Genomic DNA, 18,562 nt, shown 5'->3' with positions numbered 1-18,562 from the left:
ACCCGGGCCGCCGCGGTGGGAAGCAAGCGACTAACCGCTTGAGCTATGTCGTGGCCTAGATAATACGGAAAGGTCTGTTTGAAAATTCTCATCAAAATATAAGAGTAAATAATAAACCGAATATAAAAATTGAGAAGTAACTGTCAATTGTTTCATTTACATTTCGGAAAGGAGTGTAGCCTTTTCTTTTTTTTCTTTTTTTTTTTTGCAGGCTGAAGAGACAGCACACTTAACCCAGAGCTATATTTAGCCTACTTTCCATATTTTGAAAAATAAAAGCAGACTTATGAAATCACCTTGCTCTCTGTCCGTATTTCATGGACAAATTCATGGTACCATTTTTACATGCTTTTCATTCAGTGTAATATACGATGTGACGAACTACCATAAGATCACGTGTAAATTTAATGATAATTACAAATATAAGAACTTTTGAACGAGTTAGTGTATTGAGTCCAAACTTTTTTAAGGATTTTAGAATAAGACAACAAACGCTCTGTACAATTTTATCAATTATGTACCATTTTAAGTACCTCGTACGCAACCTTAATTAATTAAACACTTTTCGAAACATACATACAGATATACCGGCAAGCGATTTAAATCGTTAAAGTTGTTAAATTTTAAGAAAATTAAGGTGATAGAAATTACCATGTTTCGTAAAACAGAGTATCTTTGCCCAAACGGGGGGCTCTGCATGCGCAAACAACCGAACGCTGCAAATCCAGCTTCATTTGAAGAGCTAGAGCGAAACGAGCCCAAAATGTGAACATGAACTCTTGACATGGAGAGGATAAATAAGCTTCCTACAGACCTGTGTACGTCTCAGTGCGCCAGCTGCAACCTCTCACACGCTCAGCAAGTCTTATGTAGGGACCCACACACACAGACTACAAGTTTAAAATTTCACTGTTCCCTGAAGAGACAGTTAACACATTTAAAGAGCAAAACTGCTTGTATACGAGTACACGGTTTTCCCCAGGGCGTCAGAAACTGTTGGGAGCTAACCGGTAAGTAATGGTGACAATGCAGGTGTATGCTTTCGTGTGTTATCTACAGCAGCTGATAAGTAGCAGTCACACGACAACACACGCACACCACAAAATTCCGTCCTTTTATTGTAGCTGGGTTTCTGTGGTGTCGCGTCATGAATGTTTAAGTTTTGTTTCCTGTGGGGTGCTCTGCAGCAAAACTGTATATAATATATAAAAAAAGAAGGCATCACTTTAACAGGCTGTGGAAGCCCATAGGGTTGTGAGATGTTGAGGTTCCCACATTTTCTAGACAGTCGGCTCACAAATGGCGGCAAGGTTGTCAGCCTTACGCGCCGGCCGCCTTTTACCCCCAAGAATGTTCCTGGTACTCATTTCTGTTAGAGGTTGAGTCGACCCCAGGGCCATAGTGCGGCTGGAAGGATTAGGTCAATTGAAAAAATCCAATGACCTCATCGGGATATGAACCCGCGACCTTCCGGCTTGTAACATAGTGCCTCAACCAACTATGCTACCGCGTGCCCCCTCTGCAGCACAACTGTAAGATGCGAAAAAAATGCAGTGCTTGAGAAACAATTTATTTGTGAAGACGGCATTCTACTTTAAGGTAAATCTGTTCCTGTGTTTAATTAATTAAGCATCGCTCAATGAAAACGAATGGGGAGTGAACGTATAGATTCTTGACGTGGGCACTAGATGGAGGTGAGTGGTCAGCTTCGCGCACCTGTCGCCTTACCTCCATGAAATGAACCCACGGCACCCGTTGGATAGAAGGCTGTGGAGTAGAGAAAAATCTTACCCTTGCCGCGAATCGAACCGCGACTGTCGAGCCCGTAGCCCGTCGCTGTACTGACTGAGGTATCCAGGCTGTGTGTTACGCCAGTCATATAAAATTGATACAGGCCCTAGGGACACTGGCTACATCGACAGTAATGAGTAATAGTGACATCTCTGAAGTTAAAGTTATTTGATAAAACTGTACAGACTTCATCACCCGCGATGACAATAAACTGTGATATGTAGCTCTGAAAATTCTTATTGAAGCTGAGTACGTTGTAATTATAACGGATATTTTGTTTTAGTGTTGAACATTATTTTGATAAAATAACAGTACTGTAGTGGTAACGCTGTAGGCTTTTGCATTCGAGAGATGATTACAACGCTCGCAGCCAAAAAGGAAGGGCACATCACAGACACAGTACACACAGAAACGACTCCCATAGTGGACGAACCATACTATACTCGAGTTTGAATTAAGACATATAGAAGAATAATCTTAACAAGTTTTAGTATATTCAAATTTTATTAAAGTTGACGAGTAATGTACTTTCTAAATAATTTTATGAAAGACACAAGATGGCAAACAGTGTAATAGCTTAGCGTAAATAACGAACCTGATGATGGCACTATGTAGCCGAAACATGTAGTAAGAAGCGACATATGAAACTGAGTGCACTGCCAGACTGCCATTACATAGTATCATGGAGAGATGGTAGGTTCGAATCTTGGTCGAGACACCGGCTGTCATGAGGTTCTTCGTAGATTTCTTCAGTCCCTCGTGCAAAATGACGGGATCATGTCAGTAAGAGTCAAGACCGTTCCTTTCAAGTTTTTTTTTTTTCACAAATCATCAGTTATCCTATCATTCTACGCTCTACGAGTACTGCCTGAGACACTGGCAGCGTCCCAGAATAGACCACAAAATACGAGTATTCATTCATTCGTGACTCTACGGCCCAACACTTTCGTAATCCTATATGGAGTCGGTAGGACTCCATGGGCGGGGGATCAGCCTGACGGAAGGTCGCTACCTATACAGGACAACACAAACACAGCCTTGAGTGGGATTCGAACCCATGAAGCCAGTGTTCGGGCCGGCGAAGACAGCTCATGCCTTAGTCCGTACGGCCACTGTGATCGGCAGACCACAAAATATACTGTACAATACTCGTAGGTGCAGGAGTGGAGCTGGATTTATTACTGTGGTCTCAAATGAACCTGCTGCACCAGCCCCGGGTGGTACATAAGTGCGAAGTACTGGTGGAACACTTGGCAGTGGAGACCGGAAGTGCTCTAAGCAAACGGCTATATAGTCCTGTACTGGGATTCAACACGGGCTTCCGAGGCCGACGAGTAACTGGATGAACTGTAGCACAGCTGATTCTATCAGGTTCAAGTATAAGGGATAAGTGTAGGTCATTTCGATGTTAAAGAGTGATTCTGGAGCAGTTCAAAAGGAATCTAATTTATACCCCTTCTATTAAAATTCACAGCTAAGAGTCGAAAAAAGCATTTCGTGTAATTGGAAAGAAAGTTACGGTGATATACACATTCCAGTATTCTAGAAGTAAGACTTCACAGAATTATTGTGTACGAAAATCACAGAGAAAAGAGAAGCTGAAAGAAAAATGTAAATAATTCTGATCACAATGACCGTGAGGCCTGAGGAATGAAATGGCTTCGCCCCCTCGAATACCGAGATCGTGAGTTCGAATCTCACTCGAGGCATCGATGAATATCTGTGTTTGTGTTGTCCTAGCGGCCTTGCGACGGGCTGATCACCCGTCCAAGAAAACCCGCCGTCTGTCTATAAGATTCACAGTTTTCATATTGATCCAAAAATAGCAGTTTTTCAGAGGAGGAAGAAGAAGAAAAATCATTCATGGACTTGCATAATGCGCACTGATTTTCCTATGAATGTCAAGTCGAGATTATTCTCTCAACTTTTTATTCGGCCAGTTTATTTTTTCAAGTTGAAATATTTGGAAACGGAATTTTGGCATTATTATTAACACCGTCAACTACAGATCAAGCAACTTGATCCAAGTTGGTAACACTTCTGATTTTTGTTCAGATGTGCCCCTTTCGAAACTCATCCAGAACACCAGCTATATTGACATGTTTTTCCTCGTTTTCTTCAGTCTCGAGACAAATTCATGCATAATATCTCTAATTAGGTCACATTCCTTCCTTCCATAGACCTACTGTTTAACCATAAGGCTATATATTTTGGAAGCCGATCACAGTGGCCCCGCGGTCTAAGACATGAACTGCCTTCATTAGCTCGAAAGCTGGTATCGTGGGTTCGAATCCCACTTGAGGAATGGTTGTCTGTGAGCCTGCATTCTGTTTGTGTCGTTCTGTGTGTAGGTAGCGGCCTTGCGATTGATTGATCCCCTGTCAAAGGATCACTACTGACTATGTATAGGATTAAGAAACTGAAAACACGGCCAAGGTCTAACAAAATACCGTAGAGCCCTAGATAGATATATTTTAAGATACTAATAGGACCGTTAACAGTTTGGAGGCTAGTACGCAGTACGGGTTATGAGAAACTGACTGTGAGTATGTGAACCTGAAGCCGGTCACGGTAGCCCAACAGTCTAAGGCATGTACTGTCTTCGCTCGCTTGGAAACCGGGATCGTGGGTTCGAATCCCACTCAGGGCATGGATGTTTAGTTTGTGTGTGTGCGTTTTTCTGTGTAGAGGCCTTACGACGAGCTGATCACCCGCCCAAGGAGTCCTACCGTATGTGTAAGATCTAGAAAAACCGAAGTGAACGGAGAAGTTCATGGAGGTAGGCCTAGGCCCACTGGGGCTGTAGTGCCAAGGAGAAATGTGAACCTGATCTCGGTCTAATGTCCACTCGGCTGCCTTAGAGTTTCATTAACCAGCTGGGCTTTTCTAAAAAAAGTGTTTACGTATTCCGTTGAGGGCCTGAACCAGTGATTTCCAGTTATTACAGATTTACTGTATTAGAACAAAGCATCAGGTCTATAATATTTGCATCACGTGGTCCTAAAACATAATATTACAAGAGGCCTAATTCCTTTCGTTGCCCGTCCGGTGGTCGGTGTGTGAGTGTGTCGGTTAAATAGGTCTATTTAGTTAGCCAATATTTCGCTGTACAAGCGTAAAACCTTTACACGGTCACTGTTTTGTCACATATTTGCACCATCGTTATTAGTGTGTTTTGATTTTGGGTGAGCACATTTTCCTGCAGAAACTAAACACGGACCTAGATATCTCTTTAACACACAGCTCCACCATCAATACACAAGCATCACTTAAACCAAGATATTTTAAATCAAGAACCTTGGAATACTAGTTTTTACTTGTACTTTAGTAATTCATGGAGTCGTTGATATCCGCGTGACTATTCGTGACTCATTTACCGATACTGCGGCTTCCTATAACCAGACATAGGGCAGCACACGCGTGGCGAGATAAGAACTAGTGACGTAACGTTTATTTCCTACGTATTGTCACCATTACGACCATTACAACGTGACTCTTTGGTCACAGAATAGTTTGACTCTTATTTCTTAGTCATAGTTTCGTTTGTTGTTCTGTCTTGTCGCGACTTACAGGAACCAATAAAGCAGAACAAGAAAAAACAAGTAAACAGAAGGTCATTTCACGGAAACCTGTATAACCGTTGAAACGGCCAGTGTTTATTTCGTATTGGGAATGTTCAAGGTTTGCATTTCTCTCCAGCATCCAGTGTCACTCGCTATATGTTTCGTAATGTTGCGTATTTAAGCATTCAGTGCATGGACTTGAGTATGGAAAGCAACACCTAAACATTATACTTTCTAATTTCAACGTACTCTTTTGTAATTAATTCAGATAATCTTTATCCTATGTTGAGGGCGGGGGGGGGGCACCCGGTAGCGTAGTTGGTTGAGGTGCTATGCTACAGGCCGGAAGATCGTGGGTTAGAGTCCCGATAAGGTCATTGGATTTTTTTCAATTGACCTAATCCTTCCAGCCGCACAATGGCACTGGGGTCGACTCAGACTCTAACAGAAATGAGTACCAGGAATTAATTAAATAATTTTCATGAGGAGTAAAACGCGGCCGGCGCGTAAGGCTGACAACCTTACCGCCATCTTTGAGCCGATTGTCTAGATAATGTGGGTGCCTCAACGTCTCACAAACTTATGGGCCTTCATGGCCTGCTTTAATATTTCTTTTATCCTATGTTAGATTTGAGGTTCTCACAGCGGTGCTGTGAAGAGCTCTATCTTTTGTGATATGACCCCGTGTAGTTCGGTGAAAGTACACCGATGTTTCGGAAGAACATATCGCCTCCTTCTTCTGGGCTTAAGAGTAAGTCATGAATGAAACCAACATGAAACAAGCAACAATCGGAGCTCTACTGGTTTCTTGTTTGACTTACTCTTCGACCCTGAGGTTAGATGAGATGTTCTTCCGAAACGTCGGTTGACTTTCACCGGACTACATGACGTTATATTCCAGATGACAAATTTCTCAATCTTTATTCTTGTTTGCATCTACAATAACATTCGGGTTATATATTACTATGGTTGAATGATTAGCGCCGATCACAGGGTCCACGCGGTCTAAGGCAGTGGTACTCAACCTTTTTCAGACTGCGGTCCGGTGATTAAGAAACACTGGTCTAAGGCATGAACCGTCTTCGCCCGCTCGAACACTGTGATCGTGGGTTCGAATCCCACTCGAGACAAGGATGTCTGTGTGCGTTTATTCTGCTTTTTTGTTGTTCTGTGTGTGTAGGTACCGGCGCTGTGACGGGCTGCTCCCTCGTCCACGGAGTCCTAACGACTGTGTATAGGATTAATAAGTGAAAAAACAGCCAAGCTCCAAAGGGCTGTAGAGCCATAGAGAGAGAGAGAATTTTTTTTTTCCTTGGCACTACAGCCGCAGTGGGCCTAGGCCTACCTCCATGAACTTCTCTGTTCACTTGGGTTTTTCTAAATCTTACACATTCGGTAGGACTCCTTGGGCGGGTGATCAGCTCGTCGCAAGGCCTCTACCTGTACACAAACACAGAAAAACGCACACACACACACAAACTAAACACCCATGCCCTGAGTGGGATTCGAACCCACGATCCCGGTTTCCAAGCGAGCGAAGACAGTACATGCCTTAGACCGCTCGGCTACCGTGACCGGCGAGAAATGGTTAAGCAAGTGCTATTTGGTATTTCTTTCGCATACATTTGAGAGTAGAATACAGCATGACTGAACTGTCCTATAACAACAAAAGCATATGTTAACTGGCTTTCGAGGTTTCATTCTATAGCAGAGAACACATACATATACAGTGGATCGTCGAACTTAGAACGGTTTGATGTTCGAACAAAGAATCACGTGGTCGCCTTCTCTCTCTGCTTGGTGACACGCGCAGTTGGTCGATCAGTACTCCCGTGACTTGTTCAGTGAGAACTTCCCAAATTCAGTCTGTTTTAAGCGTTTTATTTATTTCTTTGGGTTATTTTTATATTATCTTTAGTAATACCCATTCATAATGGCACCCCAATATCTCAGTTATGAACAGGAGTATCAACCTGTTCAATGACAATGTAATGCAACATTTCAGAAAAATTAAAAAATAAGAGACAAAACAAATGATATTAGACAGGTTTGTCTCCAAAGAAAAATCAAGTTGTCGTAATGTCAATGAACTATAACTCTCAACTAGTGGATTCCAGATGAAAGAGGGCCAAATCACCTTCCAGTGAAGAGTAATATCCCTCCCACTATTTTTTCCCTTGGCACTACAGCCCCAGTGGGCCTAGGCCTACCTCCATGAACATCTCCGTTCACTTCGGTTTTTCTAGATCTTACACATTCGGTAGGACTCCTTGGGCGGGTGATCAGCTCGTCGCAAGGCCTCTACCTGTACACAAACACAGAAAAACGCACACACACAAACTAAACATCCATGCCCTGAGTGGGATTGGAACCCACGATCCCGGTTTCCAAGCGAGCCTTAGACCGCTCGGCTACCGTGACCGGCCCTCCTACTATTATTATTGATTGATTAATATGCAGTATTTTTTGTTTGTACTATTGTAAATAAAACCATTCAATTATTGAAATTAAATGTACTTGTTTTATCATTATTTACCAATACGATCTTTAGAAATAGCCAATTAATGTTTTATTTGGGGTAAATTCTTGGAGACTGGAACGGATTAATTCAATTTACATTATTTCAAATGGGGAAATTTAACTAGAAAGTCGAACCGTCTCCTGGAACGAATTGGGTTCGAAGTTCGAGATCCGAGATTCCACTGTACGAGTATATCCTAATAGGGATGTATCGAAGGAAATATGTATTATGATGACACATGATTATCCTAATGTGGTGGAGGTGGTACAGTTTCATCGTATCTGAGTGTCATACAGAATGTTGTTATACTGCTTCATGAATCTTCATATAGAGTATATATATCTTCATATATAGTACAAACGGAAATAAATCAATGATTAGTCAGTTTTCCTTTATTTGATATTTCATTGTGCAGGGAGGTGATTGAACTGAAAATATTGCTGGGAACCATGGAAAACAATTTTGCTCTATAACATGAAAGACTTCACTGAACCTGAGGCGGAAGAGACGTCATTGAAATCCCGACCGCGCCCCGTAGAAGAGAACAGCAAAAATATGACAAAGGAATACAATGAGTGTATGCACTGTAAGACGGCTGGAATAAATTAGGGGAATACAATTCTGTATTATATAGTGCACTTAAGCAAACTTTGTATTGTACAGAGTATTATGAGGGCTGTCTGTATTTTCTGTTAATTCATGGAGCTGAATTACAGGCAGCTGTTTATAAGCAACAGAGAACAACTGGGTCCACTCGGCACGGCGGCCACTGATTGGCCTATTGTAGCCTATTGTATTGGGTGATTATGATGGAGAATTTGGTGGAATGAAGATTGGCAGGGGAAACCGAAGTACTCGGAGAAAACCTGCCCCAGCGCCACTTTGTCCACCACAAATCCCACTTTACCAGACCCGGGATCGTACCCGGGCCGCTGCGGTGGGAAGCCAGCGACTAACCGCTCGAGCTGTGGCGCGGCCAAGATAAAACAAAGAAACTTCCCCCATTTCTGTTACGAAAGAACTATGACCCTACCATAAGTCCAATTGATCATATTCACTGAGTCCAGCGTGAGAAATTGCGTCTATGTTTTTGTTCATTGTCTGAAGTACAAATTACAGCATTGGGTCATATTTTATGGTTCGTTCATATTTCGTCGAAATTTTTGTATGTCGGGATGTGTGAACAGTGCGCAAACGTTCCAGATTCGAATTATCTCCCAGTTTCAGTGAACAGATTGAAAGGAATTACTGATTTCTGGCCCTTTATATTGTTGCTATCCAGTAAATTTCTATTTGATTTAGCCTACTTTTATTATTCTGAAAGACGTAGGCTTATGAGATCAACGCGTTGTCTGTACGTCTGTTAGTATATTCTCTCCGTCGTTACTAGACAGCGGATCGATAAATACTTTCCCGCGACAACACACAACAATAGAAGAATTTGGATTAATGGATTTTTGGATTTCGTTCTTCGTCTGGTATTCTAAAGAACACTGAAGAACTCAACTTTTCGGAAACTGGATCTGTTGTCAAGTGATTGGGATTAGCTCATTCTAAAGGATCCAACAGAATAAGTGCCTCCTTCTCCCTCACCTGAGGACAGAAACTTATCATGTTTCCGAAACGCTATGTTCTTTAATGTTCAGCGCCATACCGGACGAAGGACGAAGGACGAAGGACGAAGTCTAAAAACCCATTAATCCCGACTATCACACAGCATCGTCAGAACCTGTTAGAATCTAACCGAAGAAATGCTGGACGTGTCGTTTTTTACGTGACTCGTGTCGTATCAGAGGAGAGCAGGAGATTAGTACTGTCCAAAACTTGTGTATATACAATAGGAATACATACGATACCAGTAATTCTAATTTCATATCCACATCTACACAGCAGCAGCAGCAGCAGTAGTAGTAGTAGTAGTAGTAATAGTAGTAGTATTAGTAGTAGTAGTAGTAGTAGTAGTAGTAGTAGTGGTGAACCATATTAATTGTGCGCTTGTGCTCACGTGGTCCAACCTCATCAATTCGTCGGCCTGCCATGTAAATCAGTTCTACTTAATACACAATGCATGTCATACACCCACAGAGCCGAATACCAGTCGTGGGTTCGAATCCCACTCGAGGCTTGGATCTTTGTGCGTTTATTCTGTGTGCAAATAGCGGCCCTGCGGCGGGCTGATCCTCCATCCAAAGAGTCCTGCCGACTGTGCATAGGATTAAGAAAGTGAAAACGCGATCAAAGTCAAAATGGCTGTAGAGCCATAGAAAGAGAGACAGACATAGTTTAATAAAACGCACGTTTTTAAGCCACGATGAAGGTCCCACTGCCCTGAGATCAGATGGCCGCGCCAGTCAACTGCTAGCCTACACAGTGACAGGTAAAGAAATATTATGTGACTGACGTAACGACCATGTGAAATAAATCTAACATATAACGCAATGCCGACATTTACGAGTGCGGGAAGCAGAAATTTTATTGTTCTGTTACAACATTAGTATGGGAAAAGATATTTACTTGGCAGTCCTTTAAATGTCATGTTTGTGCATCACCCCATTGTGGATTGCTTCTTCTCAGGCTCCGCTATTGCGCAAGTTAACATGTGATTCAAGCTGTTATGAATTACTTCCATGCCAGATGAGTTTCCTTTGAACATCATGTTCAGAGTGGAACATCATAATTGTGTTGATGGCTACATAACTTACATAGGACTGCCACACCCGACTTGGCACGAGCGTACAGTAGGCAAAAAAAATTAAAACTGTTTTATTATACATTTTATAAGGTAATAAATAACACAGTAGTTAGATGCATTTTATTTTTCTGCCGATTGCCCTGCTTTCCGCCGTTTTTGCTCCAACGGTTCACAAGTTTCCCTACACCATCAGAATGAAATGATTACGGTTGGATCTTAGGCCGTTCTCGCACCGCGTCTTTCCGTGACTAATGCGCTTGAGACTGTTTCATCAGTACTGATAGTTCGCTTTCCCCGGATATCGATAGATCAGCTCCTGGCCTCGACACATGTTACAGTCTATGGCCTCGACACATGTTACAGTCTATGGCCTCTCCGAATGACCCTCGACACATGTTACAGTCTATGGCCTCGACACATGTTACAGTCTATGGCCTCTCCGAATGACATCATCAATGACGTGTACTCCCTCATACTCTTCCGTGTTTTCCCACCCACTCTAGGGAAAACATCGGCTTACGAGAAACAAAATCTGCACGTTATGCTATGCGTCTATGAAACGGTTTGATGAGAACGAAATTTCAAAACTTCACCCTTTAATATGCAAAGAAAATTATTGTTTTGAGCTTCGAAAATGTTATGTCCGTCGCATGTTTACTAAACTTGTTATGTGTGTCGCATGTTTGCTGAACTGGTTGGAGATGAAGGAAACATGAAAAAACGAAAAGTATGACTTCTTATGAAAACATGCGAGATGAGTTACGTGGATCTTCGATCTTCACTGCATTTTAAAATGATGATGCAATGTTAATTTCTTGACATAATCACAAGAGGACACTCAAAAGTTATAACCACACTGCGTCGATGGTGTACTAAATACAGGATAATTACAAATCAACTTTACAGGCTCAGGCACACATAATTATGTTGTTACAAGACTGGAAACCAAATGACATGGCAGTGAAGAGAAATGCAATGTGATTCTTAATTACTGTCGAGGTTTCCGTGGCCTATAATTTTCAAAGGGGGGAAACAAAATAAAACCGCTTATGGAATATGAAATTATAACTCAAGAAGTTTTATTACCTAGAGAATCAATGCTGCAAAAGCCTAAACACATTGAACATGCGCGCCTTTCTTGGAACCTCCCACATTGGGCTCACATTTTCCGAGAATCTCTTGACATGCTGTTTCCCGGACGCTGAGTTGGGCGTGATAGACCAATTCCATGGCCTCCGCGCTCATCCGATATTATGCCGCTTGATTTCTTCCTGTGGTGATACGTTAAGGACATTGTTTACAAGATCACTGTGACCTCCTTCGATGAACTGAAGCTGAGAATTGTTGCTGCAATCGAAACAGTTACAACGCAAATGCTGGAGAACACTTGGAGGGAAACTGCATGCCGCTTGGATATCTTACATGCCACGAAAGATTTAGCATTCTGCAGAATTGATTCTAGATGTAACAAAACTTTCATATTATTATTATTGTTATTGGAAGGGGTGGGTTTCCCCATGCACCGCGACTAATAGTCTATTGTACGTCCTCCTTTGATATTCTACCAATCTCCATACTCTGCCGGTACTGGTTCTCGCTATCAGCTCCGTTCAGCCAGCGAGGCTGGCTGCGGTACCCGATGCTTCCCCATCTACCGGAGGCACTGGAAACTACTTGGGCGGGAAACTTTTTACTTAATTTTGCTTAGAGGTCTCCTAGAGACATGAGGATCTTTTACGTGCCGGAGGACTTGTTCCCTGAATTTTTCCGCCCTTAAAAATTCCACGACCTCCGCCGGATTTGAACCCGCGTACCTTGAGCCATGAAGTGGGAACGTTACCCCTAGACTACGGAGGCCGCTTAAACTTTCATATTACATAAGCAGTTATATTTTTTCAGGATTGAGAATTATATGCCACGGAAACACCGACAATAATTTAGAATCACCATGTACGTCAAATTTACGTATGCTCAGTATTAACTGAAAAGGCGATGCGAAAGACATAGAACGAAATTCAGTTTCTTTCCTCACTTCATGACGCATGTCTGGAATTACTCTGTTAATTGCGATAATTATCTTTCCGTCAAAGATTATGGCAGTAACGGGTGATAGATTGCACTTGTGACTTCGCACAGATTGGTTCCGTCACAGCTGCTGGATGTTGATCACTTTCATCAGTGTTATTAAGCCATTAAATCTAATGAAAACAGGAAGTCAATCCGTGCAATTACATTAATAACTCTGATAATACAGCTGCAAGCGACGAGGCATTTTATGTAGATAATCTGACGCACTGTAAAAATGTAATAAGAAGTTCTAATACACATTGTTCTTATCAGCTGATGATGCCCCTTGTAAAGCGTCCAAACATGTTGTAGGACTTCGGAGAGCTCCGTAATGTACAGTCAGCTTAAGGCGGGTATGGGGCCAACCTACTTTTGGTTTATTGCTTGCCATAGATGTCAGATATGTCATCAAAGCTCTGCATCGTGCCAGAACACCTAATTTTTCTAGAAAAAGTTGCAGGTGGCTGCATTCTGTCCACACAGCAAGAACGAGCCTATGTAGCTCTCTGAATGTAAGAACGTGACTATCTCTCATGCACAGACTTCATCTTAGTTAAAAAAAAAAAGGTAACAGGCCCTGTAACAGGCCGTGAAGGCCCATAGCGTTGTGAGACGTCGAAGCTCACACCTTTTCTAGACAATCGCCTCACTGATGATGGTAAGGCTGTCAGCCTTACGCGCCGGCCGGTCCCGCTTTATCCCCTAGGATGATTTCTGGTACTCATTTCTGTTAAAGGCTGAGTCGACACAGGGCCATAGTGCTGCTGGAAGGGTTAGGTCAACTGAAAAATTCCAATGAGCTCATCGGAATCGAACCCTCGATCTTCAGACTTGTAGCTTGATGTCTCAGCCATTACCAGCGTACAATTTAGTTGTCTTAATCATATATTTATGCCGGTCACGGTAGCCGAGCGGTCTAAGGCATGCCCTGTCTTCGCTCGCTCGGAAGCCGGGATCGTGGGTTAGAATCCCACTCAGGGCATGGATGTTTATGTACAGGTAGAGGCCTTGCGACGAGCTGATCACCCGCCCAAGGAGTCCTACCGTACGTCTAAGATTTAGAAAAACCGAAGTGAACGGAGAAGTTCATGGAGGTAGGCCTAGGCCCACTGGGGCTGTAGTGCCAAGGAAAAAAATCATATAGTTATATAATGCACGTAATTACGAGTATAATGAGCGGTTACAGTGAGAACCATACGACACACAAATACATTCTGTGGGTAGAATGCTGAATTTCAATATGTTAAAGCGGGTGGTACATATAGTAACCAAATAATCACTGGGCTGGGTTAGTAGGTCTGATTCCAGTTACAAGTGGAAAGTATTTTCGAGACGACAGACAATATTAAGTTCAATTTGAGTGTCGAGTAAAGCAGGAGGTGTACCGGACGAATATGAACCAAAGGTAAATTCGCACGACGGGTTCAGTCGATACAGAGGCTCGATGTCGGCTGGATGATTGAAGAATCGCAATTCGATTCTTGGCATAGGCAAAATATTTTTCTTTATCCCACATAGTCCAGACCGGCTCTAGGACCCACCCAGCCTCTTCTTCAGTGGATGCAATGAAGTACAGAGGCCGGGGCGTCAGGCTGGCCACTCACCTCCATCAAATGCCGAGTTGGAGCTTTACCTTCACTCATCATCTTTTCTTCATGGCGTGGTGCTTAATTAAGCATAGGGGCAACTTTACCTTACTCTTAGAATAGATTCTTTCAAATAAAATTTAACAGCAATCCACTGAATAGCTGCAGAATTGTAACAAGTAGACAGATGGACGAACAGATATTCCCTTCCCACTGTGCCTCCATTTCATGCATTTAGTGTAAAGAACGCGCAGAAGAGACGTGGGTACTCAAATGTTTCTCTGCTAATGTCTCAAAAGCTCTCATTATCGTATACTTCAAGACGTTGTCAAATGCGGCTCGTAAGTCACACGTGATCCTTTGAATATTTCTTGCGACGCGCAGAACAAATTAGTCAATGTGACCCCTATTTTTACAAATGAATTAAGTATGGACGACCTACTGTATGGAAAGCATGTGCGTAACATCTGTGCCATCCTCTTCATTTCAGTTTATGGATCGCAACCTGTAAAATGATCATGCGCGGCTTCTATGTTCACTGGGGTTTGCCACCCTCTTGACAGGCGTACATGTCCTTTTGATCCTACCCAATTAATTTATAGGAAACGAATGACAGGGGATGTAAACTCTACTTCTCGAAAGATAGTAATGTCGCATGTTGGCTGTGTTATGCGACAAATAACTTCACATAGGTCAAGGATGTAGCGAATATTTGTTCTCCTTCGCTTTTACACTTATAATGTCACAATTAATCCTTCTGCTGGAGTCGCTTCTCGTCTTCACTCGGCGAATGCTAGATCTCAACCCTCTTCAACGGCGACTATCTCAAGACTGACTCGGCGAGTCTGAGTCTGAGTCTCATTTTACGACCGACGGCCAGTCTGTTTTGGCATAAAGCACCTATCTGGGGCTTGCGACCAGATCTTTGTTACTGATTGACAGTTACGGTCTTGTTTTTGTGCAACGCCCTCTATGACGAGAGGACGGGTCTGTCTTTTGTATATGCTGTTGGCCCTTACTTAATTACTTACTCATGGAGCTGAGCCCTTCTGGAGGAGCCGCCAATTCTGCAGCTACTCAAAAATTTCCGGCATTTTATGGAACCTGAAGATTCATTGCCGTGTTCACAAGAGCCCTCAACTGCTCCCCATCCTGAGCTAGATCTATCCAATTCATCCCATCCTATCTCTCTAAGATACATTCTAATATTGTCCACCCACCTACGCCTTGGTCTTCCCTGTGGTCTCTTTCCTTCTGGCTTTCCCATCAGTATCCTATACGCATTCCTCGTCTACCCCATTCGTGCTACCTGACCTGCCCACTTCATCCACCTTGACTTGTTCATTCTAATTGTACTTGGAGAAGAGTACAAGTTATGAAGCTCCTCACTATGCAGTTTTCTCCAACCTCCTGTCACTTCATCTCTCTTCGGTCCAAATATTCTCCTCAACACCCTATTTTCAAACACCCTCACTCAGTCTGTGTTCCTCCCTTAATGTCAGAGACCAAATTTCACACCCATACAGAACCACAGGCAAAATTATAGTTTTGTATATTCTAATTTTTATGTTTTTGGACAACAGACGAGAAGACAAAAGGTTCTGGACTGAATGGTAGCAAGCATTACCTGAGTTCAATCGCCTCTTAATTTCCTCCTGAATCAGGTTTCGATCTGTTATCGTTGTTCCCAAATATCTACCTGTGCCACATTTTCAAAACATCTGTTTCCTATCTTTATGTCATGATTTTGCCCTTACCAGCGCAATATTTCTCGGGTCCGAGTCCGAAGGGACTCGCGACCATATTTTCTGACTCGGCAAATGCATTCAACCCCCTTATTTAGGCAGATTCCGGACAGAATAGAACGCGCCATTTTCAACAGTTCGTTTCTGCTGTTTCGACAATCCGTTGCTACGCAACGAATCTTCCATCACTGGGGAAACGCGTTTGTCGATTCTGCAATTCCTACGCAACAGCCCACTATTATTGCGTTACCATGGAAGTACCTACTCCAAACACATTACAATACTTTAGTCATGATATGTATGTAAGGGCCGTCTTGTAGCGCACACAATTTCATTCGGCAACATAGTGCCATCTTCAGGTTCGTTATTTACGCTAAGCTATTACATAATTATTTAGAAAGTACATTATTCGTCAACTGTAACGAATAATGTACTTTCTAAATAATTATATGAAAGACACAAGATGGAAAACAATGTAATAGCTTAGCGTAAATAACGAACCTGAAGATGGCACTATGTTGCCGAAACATGTAGTAAGAAGCGACATATGAAACTGAGTGCACTACAAGACGGCCAATACATACATATCATGGATGAAAATCAGTGCAACAGGACGCTAAAATACAACAATAATTTAGATTTGTAAATGTACTTGTATCGCTTGCGGGCGAGGATGAAAGTTATGCTTCTCTCTTCAACTCAAACCCTCTCATTCTGATGAGACTCGGGACTACAGCCCACATAAAAAAGGTGTCAAGGAAGGAACCCCGCTGGTCTGCCAGTGTTTCAAACACAGAGGACTGATTATTGGCATAAATGGAACCATCTGTGTCATGATAATTAGACCTTTTCCAACATAAATGACTAAATTTTGATTCCACAAAGAATGCTTATAGGATGATTCAACTAGCGAATTTCCACTGTTGTAATGTACGAGAGAGAACTTACGGAGTACTGGCTGTAGGGGCACTTAATTCTCCGAAGAGCACAGCCCAGCACGCCGGACACAGTGGCCGTGCGGTCTAGGGAACGAAATGTCTTCGCCCGCTCAAGCACTAGGATCGTGGGTTTGAATCCCACTCGGGGCATGGTTGTCTGTCCGCACTCACTCTGTCTTTGTATTGTCCTCGCGACACTGCTGATCATCCGTCCAATTGTCTGCACGTTTCAAAATTTCAGAATTAATTCTGATTGGGATCAGGCAGCGGTAGTGTAGTTGGTTGAGTCACTATGCTACAAGCCGGAAGGTCGCGGGATCGAATCCCGATGAGGTCATTGGATTTTTTTTAATCTACCTAATCCTTCAAGCCGCATCATGGCCCTGGGGTCGACTCAACCTCTAACAGAAATGAGTACCAGGCATATTCTTGGAATGTTCTTGGGGGTAAAGGGCGGCCGGCGCGTAGGGCTGACAACCTTGCCGCCATCTATGAGCCGATTGTCTAGAAAATGTGGGAACCTCAACGTCTCACAACCCTATGGGCCTCCACGGCCTGTTAAGGGATACCTTTACTTTACTTTACTTTTTTGGAGATCAGGCCAGAATGCATAACTCATCAAGACAGAAGGAGAATAGCACAGTATAAATGGGCCTGATTCTCAAGCTGAAAGTACCCGTTTCGACTTTCCTTTCCCTTCATTATTCTTCATTTCCCTAATCAAATAATAATTCGTTTCTCCGTACACTCGATGCCAAATAACTTGTTATTGATATAGCGTCATTAAATAACCGAAGAGCGAACCAGTCAAACTCCCTGAAGTAGAATATTGAAGAAGCTAATAGTCGCTTAACCAGACACGAATCCCTCGCCTTTTATAGGACCCGAAATTCCATTACTGTGTTCACAAGAGTCTGTCACTTGTCCACATTCCGAAGCAGGTGAAACCTGTTCGTAGCTTCACTGTATTTCTTGTTTCTTCTTGTTTGGTCAAGGAAATATTTGAAAAATGCTATCTTCTGGGATGTGGCGCCGTGTAGGTTTTCTGCAGCCACCTTCAGACGCTGGTTCCTCCTCGCGGATTTTTCTACCCTGAAGATGGAGGCGATACATTCATCCGAAACGTCGGTTCACACAAGATCTATCTACACGGTGCCGCATACCAGAAGACGGCATTCTTCATAGTCACCGCCGTGAAAACTTCTAGTCTTACATAATGAAATATTTGTTATGTGAGGAGTACAAATGGCTCATTACGCAATTTTGTACAGCCATTAGTTACCAACCAGCAAACTGCAAGCAGAAGTTGATTTGCGTTACACGGTATGATTCCTTTGTCTGTAGCAAGGTCAAGAATATTTACACGTGCTCCGTCATCTTGCAGTGGCAGCCTAGAAATCATGCAACACATGAGACTTGTGTATTCGCGCTGTGTTATTTAGTGAAGAAATCAAGTCAAAAATTTCCCAGTTCTCTTGTGTCAAAAACATTACTTTGGATAAAGCTAGAGCCACGGGTCTTTTTATTTTATTCCAGTAATATCTAGATTGTGAGTGCATAGTGGATTCGACACTTCCTACAGACTTCCTAATAAACAAGAGTATGCTGGAGGTCCCTGGTTCAAATTTCGGTTCGAATACAGCCTATCCTCATTGGTAT

At 42.7% G+C, this 18,562-nt stretch overlaps 1 protein-coding gene across 2 annotated transcripts in view; it reads right to left on the bottom strand.

The window, feature by feature from the left end:
• The window catches only part of LOC111861909 (ATP-binding cassette sub-family G member 1), a 148,385-nt gene that overhangs the window by 116,503 nt on the left and 13,320 nt on the right, over nucleotides 1-18,562 (bottom strand). The window contains exon 1 of one of the 2 annotated variants that reach the window (XM_023846861.2): nucleotides 815-997. The exons of the other annotated variant lie outside the window; for it this stretch is intronic. The gene's annotated coding sequence lies outside the window, so the exon portion shown is untranslated. Of the gene's footprint in view, nucleotides 1-814; nucleotides 998-18,562 lie in introns of those variants that run through there. 2 annotated transcript variants of the gene reach the window in all.

The sequence above is a fragment of the Cryptotermes secundus genome, unplaced genomic scaffold (assembly GCF_002891405.2).
Source record: "Cryptotermes secundus unplaced genomic scaffold, Csec_1.0 scaffold39, whole genome shotgun sequence".
Lineage (NCBI taxonomy): Eukaryota > Metazoa > Arthropoda > Insecta > Blattodea > Kalotermitidae > Cryptotermes > Cryptotermes secundus.
The sequence above is the reverse complement of the archived record's forward strand: the minus strand, read 5'-3'. Positions and strand labels throughout refer to the sequence as shown.